At 39.3% G+C, this 6,371-nt stretch overlaps 1 pseudogene; it reads right to left on the bottom strand.

Moving 5' to 3' along the window:
* Positions 1 to 5,815: 5,815 nt before the first annotated feature.
* LOC114201309 (protein cornichon homolog 1 pseudogene) lies at positions 5,816 to 6,313 on the bottom strand (annotated as a pseudogene).
* Between the last annotated feature and the right edge of the window lie 58 nt (positions 6,314 to 6,371).

Genomic DNA, 6,371 nt, shown 5'->3' with positions numbered 1-6,371 from the left:
TTTAATCCCCCATTGGGATCACAAGGTGGAATATGCTCTGTGTGTGAGCCTGGCTCACAGACTGCACTTGAGGGGACATAGCTTACCTCTGCTGAGATTTCAAAATCTGGATGTCGTTGGAAATTTCTGCTCTACACCAGGTGCTTGTTCTTATACATTTCAATAGCTCCAATATCTTCATTGTGTATTTAAATGTCAGTGTAGTTTGACCTTCGGATCTCCCCTCAGTTTGCCACCAGTTAAAGCTGCCGGTGAAGAACTTTTTGTTTTTACATTAGCAGGTAGATGAGAGAGGTACACTTCAGTGGCTTATCTGTTCTGTTTTAATGGAGCGAGTGAACTCGGAGAATGGTGCTACAGCAAGTGGGCCAGCAGGGGGCAGGTGTGAGTTAAGGGCAAGCGTCTTCTTTTTTAAACTTTTATGCACATTATTTAAAAAATGATGATAGCAAATTATATTTTCCTCATGGCTATTGGCTGCCTTTGGCTTGTTCCCCAGTTTAAAATTTGACACTTGACTTACAGAAATCATATTTCGAAAGCTGGAATTAGAATTCAATATAAGAAACTACTTTTCTTGGGCGCCTGGGTGGCTCAGTTGGTTAAGCATCTGCCTTCAGATCAGGTCATGATCCCGGGGTTCTGGAATCGAGTCCTGCATTGGGCTTCTGGCTCAGCAGGGAGCCTTCTGCTCCCCCTGCTTGTGCTCTCTCGTGCTCTCTCTCTCTCTCTCAAATAAATAAATACAATCTTAAAAAAAAAAAAAGAAACGAAACTGCTTTTCTTGATCATTTTTTTAACCAGAGAAAGTATATGGTGACTGGTGTTTGTGGATGTAAATTCATTTTGGAAATTTTCTGTTTGCTTTTTGCTAATTCTAATTCAGAGCTAAGTATTCTGTTCTCATTTTCTTCTCAGTTATCTTGCATTATAACTTCTTTCCAATTTTCCTGGTTACATAAAAGGATATCTTGAGATGTACATTAAGGCAACAGCAAACAGGCACATAGTTGTGCAAAGCAGAAGTATCACATTACTGTTACATTTTGAAAAGTTACTTTAAGAAATCAAGAATGACTTATAAAACTCAAAAAATTGGTTTTAATTAGTTGGCGTCTTTCTTTATTTAAAACCTCCATGCAAGACATTTTGAGGTTGTCAAGAACAGAGGCATGCTCAACGTACCAAAGGTGAGTGTTCACAGGGAGCATATAAGGAAGAGTGCATAAAATCGCTAGAACATCATCAGGGAAAGCAGAGTAGCTCTGATGACCTGGTTGTTCAGCAAGCATCAGCAGCTGGTGCCTGTAAATGTTCCATCACTATAGTGTCTCAGACACTTCATCTCTGTTTCAACTGCTCCTACTTCTCCTGCCATTAAAGACCAAGTGACCTGTGGAACTCAAACTTTGTGAGTCTGATCCTGTAAAGGGAGACAACCACAGACACAGACTGTGGGACAGAAACTGAGAGAGGAGATATGGTTTGATGCCCTTTATGAAAATTTCTTCTGCATCAAAACACCTGGTCAACTTCCGGCTCGGGTGCCATCCTTTGGTCTAATCAGCTGTGGGCCAGAAGAGCAGGGTCACATATACAGAGCATGAGATCACACACCCGAGGGGCCATCTGGTATAAATAATGGTGTCTTATGACCTCTTTTCTGAGTAGAGGACATCGTCATAGCAAACATTCAAAGCAAGATAGAGTCCTCTACAGTATATGTCATTAAATCAAAATATAGAATCTAGAACTTTCCAGGAACTTAAAACACATACCCTATTTCACACCCATTAAGATGACTGATGTTAAAAAAGAAACCCAGAAAATAACAAGCGTTGGTGAGAATGTGGAGAAATTGGAACTCTTGTAAAATGGTGCAGCTGCTATGGAAGACAGTATGAGAACTCTTCAAGAAATTAAACATAGAGGGGCACCTGGGTGGCTCGGTTGTTAAGCGTCTGTCTTTGGCTCAGGCCATGATCCCAGGGTCCTGGGATCGAGCCCCCCATCAGTCTCCTTTCTCAGTGGGAAGCCTGCTTCTCCCTCTCCCACTCCCCCTGCTTGTGTTCCCTCTCCCGCTGTGTCTCCCTCTGTCAAATAATTAAATAAAACCTTTAAAAAAAGAAATTAAACATAGAATTACCATATGATACATCAATTCCACTTCTGGGTATATGTCCAAAAGAATTCAAGATGTTTCTCCCACCGCCCCCTTTCATAGCAGCATTATTCCTGATAGCCAAAAGGCATAGTACCAGCACTGGCCAGCACAGTGTGTCCGTATAGTGTGCAGTCTCTGGAACCAGGCTGCCTAGGCTCAACTCCTGCCTCTAGCATCCAAGAACTGTGTGATCCTCGACAACTTAACCTCTCCCGGCTTCAAGTCTCCTGATCTGTAAAATAAGGATTGTAACACTATGTACCTCATAAGGTTGTTGTGAGGATTGCTTGAGTAAATAGAGCACTTAGAATAATGGCTGGAACATACCAAGTGCTCCAGAAATGGTAGCTGGTCTTACAATTTGAGTATGTAAAATGTGATCCTTTTTTTTTCTAAATGAATTGATCAAAGTGCCTTTGGTAGGGGTATCTTCCTTTACAGTCTGAAATAAGGAATTTCTAATAGAAAGTCCTAATGTCCTAAATGTGAAAGAACAAAAGCTCTTTGCCTTGGGAACAAAATAGGTTGGTTTCTTTAGGTCAGATGTGTCCACATATAAACCCATATATTGTAATCTGTTAGGTTAGCAGTATTTTTCTTGCATGTGATTATTTTCAATTTTGACACTAAAAGAAAATGTATTTACACATTGGATATTTTGCTTTCTCAGGCTCCGTCATTAGATTTTTTGCTAACTAGCCTCTCTCAGTTATTCTGGGTTTGTATCTATTGTAGCGAGTTTCTGAAACATGGCTGGGCATATCTCATTTTGCAAACCAGATGAGGCTAGACACAGAAGGATCATAGTTGCATAATGGCCACAGTAACAGCTAAATTTAAAACATTTTTTTTTGCGTAACAATGACATTCACATGATTATGCTGCTCAAAATACAGCAGTAAACTAACCCGGTCAGGTATCCTAGTTTAATATAACATACAGTGGTCCTTTTCTCCCTGAACATACCTAATGAGGTTCTTGTTTATCCAATTTTTTCATGTCACAATTCATATAGGGCATCTCACATGATTACGCATGTGTGAGCTTGTTTGGGTATATGAGATTCTTATTTAAAACAAAGAATTTGTTTTCCTGATTTGTTTTGATTCCTATTGAAATTATTTCCTCATTTTGTATTCTTATTGATGCAGTTTAAATAATTTTTAAAAGTCTAGTAAATATGCATATATGAACAGTAACAATAGCAATTTGTATAAATGTGTACTATGGATTTAGAGTGTCATGTGATTTGTTTTCTTTTTTAATCAGATATATTGAGAATATAGGAATTGTCCTTTGCTGCCCCAATGTCATGTTTTTCAATGGCATATGGAAAAATCTAAACTTACAGGTCTTTGTTGTGTTCTTTTTTCCCTTGAGTAATAGTTACGAGCTTGCGATCTGGCATGGTATAGATCCAGGGCACTGCTTTGCCATTTGCTAGTGGTGTGACTTTGGGAAAACGAAACTTGCAAGCCCTCAGTTTTCTTATCTATAAAGTGGAGCTCTGATACGTATGTCAGATTACAAGGGTTGATGACAAGGATTTCAGTGTGAAAGCGCAGAGTACGGATTCCTTCTCCAGGTGTCTCACTGTTATGGTGGCAAGAGGGTGAGAATCAGCTCCAGGTTTACATCTGACTGGTTAAATAACTCGAAGAAAGAGAACTATAAAAGGCAAAGGACTGATATTCATTTGTCGCAGATCAAATGTACAGTCCACAAAACAATCCCCGTGGCCAGAAGGAACAAATGAAATAGCCAGGGTCTCATGCCTACCTTTTTTTTTTTTTTTTAAAGATTTGTTCTTTTAAACTGTACCAAAGTATAATCCACATGTGATAAAGTTCACCCATTTTACGTGTATCATTTGATAAGTTTTGATGAATGTATCCTAATGTGGAACCACCACCAAGTCCAGGTATAACACGTTTCCATCACCTCAACAAATTCCTCTGTGCCTCTTACAGTCAAGCTCTTCCCTAGTCTCAGGCCCTGGCAACCCAGGATCTACTTCCTGTCACTATAGTTTGATCATTTCTTAGAATTTTACATGAATTCACTCAAATGGTCTTTTACTCTCCCTTTTTTTTAAGATTTTATTTATTTATTTGACAGAGAGAGACACAGCGGGAGAGGGAACACAAGCAGGGGGAGTGGGAGAGGGAGAAGCAGGCTTCCCACGGAGTAAGGAGCCCCACGCGGGGCCCAATCCCAGGACCCTGGGCTCATGACCCGAGCCGAAGGCAGACACCCAACAACTGAGCCACCCAGGCGCCCCTCTCCCTTCTTTTATTTAGCATGCGAAATGCTTTTCAGATTCATCCATGCTGCTGCCGATATAAGTAATTCTTTTTTCTGTCTGAGTAGTAATCTATTGTATAGATACAGCACAGTTTCCTTCTCCGTCACTATCTGAGGAATTTGGGTTATTTCCAGTGTTTGCCTACTATGAATAAAACTAGTACGAATATTCATAACAAGTCTTGGTATAGATGCATGGGTTTTCTTGGGGGGAGGGGGAGAGGACATACCCAGGACTGACATTTCTGGGTCATATAGTAAGTATGTATGTAGGTATATATGTATGTATGTATGTATGTATGTATGTATGTATTATTTATTTATTTATTTATTTATTTATTTTTAAAGATTTCATTTATTTATTTGACAGAGAGACACAGCGAGAGAGGGAACACAAGCAGGGGGAGTGGGAGAGGGAGAAGCAGGCTTCCCGCCGAGCAGGGAGCCCGATGTGGGGCTCGATCCCAGGATCCTGGGATTATGACCTGAGCTGAAGGGAGACGCTTAATGACTGAGCCACCAAGGCGCTCCTATTTATTTATTTATTTTTTATTTCAGAGTTTGATTGTATTGCACTAAAGGAATAGCAGGATGGTTATACAGTGTTCTCTCTCATTCAGTTTTGAAAATCTAAAGTACTTGCAAAATCTTAAGAATACCTTTACCACCAGATTAGAACAGTTAAGTATAATAGCCAATTTCTTAATAAGTGGTATCTTACAAATTAAAACACATTTAAAATAACTTTAAATGCATTCTTCGCAAGTATTCAACATATATTTTTATATCATGTTCACTTATGCTTAAGAATTAAAGCAAGTATATTACTCTGATGGAAACATGGGAAATCTCTCATTCATGCAATATATAGGGATAATATTCAAGTTGAAGGGGAAAAAAATCCCACTCTTCGTATTTTGTAAATGTGTCCATATATAATCACATACAGATAAATGAGGAAACCCATGAAGTTTCCCACACATCAGATATATATTTTCAGTTCATCAGAAGCATCTGATATCTACAGCTAATTTATAATTAGATGGCATTTCAATAAAACCAAAATGAGCCCTACAAGTTCCTATATATAACGAAAGCTTCCAATGGACCAAGGATAGTCAATAATTAATGCAATCATTCAAGGGATTATGGCTGTTCCTTAAGGAGTGCAAGTTCAAACCCGTCAACACCAGAGGTCATCATTTTATATTAATTTTTATATAATTCCCTTTAAATTCTTTATCCGAGTATAACATATGAAAACAATCTTTCCACAAGCAAAAACTGTGGAAACATTTAAAAAATAAGGAGTCATCTTTTTTAAAGTAACTGATCAGATTCCATAGGCTACTCTTGGAAACAGGTTCTTGCTGGACAGAATCCCTTCATTTGGTGGCTTTTTGCATGCACTTTAGACCAGTTCTGTGTGTTATTCTGAGAGGTCACCAAAACATAGATCATGCCACATAGGCAGTAAAAAAATGCTAGAAGATAAAAAGCTAATTTGCTCCAGCCTTCTTTCTGACAATACGCTAAAATGTCTGCATTCATGACGGCTGTAGGGTCATAGAGTCCTGGTCTACTCAACCCTGGTCTACTCATACACCTCCAAATATGCTATGCCAAGGGGGGCAGATTGACACCCAGTTTATGCCACTCTGCTGCACAAAGAAACATGACACAGAAGAAAGCATGGATGAGGTACTCTGGAAGTACAAGAGGATTCAGGGTATTACACTGGTCTGTAGGATTCTTATAATCAGTGTTCAGTTCATCAAATGCTACAATGTGCCAGATGGCAAAGAAGACGAGCACGGGGGTGAGCAGCAGCGCCAGCATGTAGCAGAAGGCCACCAACGTGAAGGTGCCTGCAGAGAAAGGCCATGTGTATTTAATTTAATAT

The sequence above is a fragment of the Eumetopias jubatus genome, unplaced genomic scaffold, assembly GCF_037043125.1.
Source record: "Eumetopias jubatus isolate StellerSeaLion01/CBP00866 unplaced genomic scaffold, mEumJub1_p1.0 scaffold_2, whole genome shotgun sequence".
NCBI lineage: Eukaryota > Metazoa > Chordata > Mammalia > Carnivora > Otariidae > Eumetopias > Eumetopias jubatus.
This window is presented reverse-complemented; position numbering and strand designations above follow the sequence as displayed.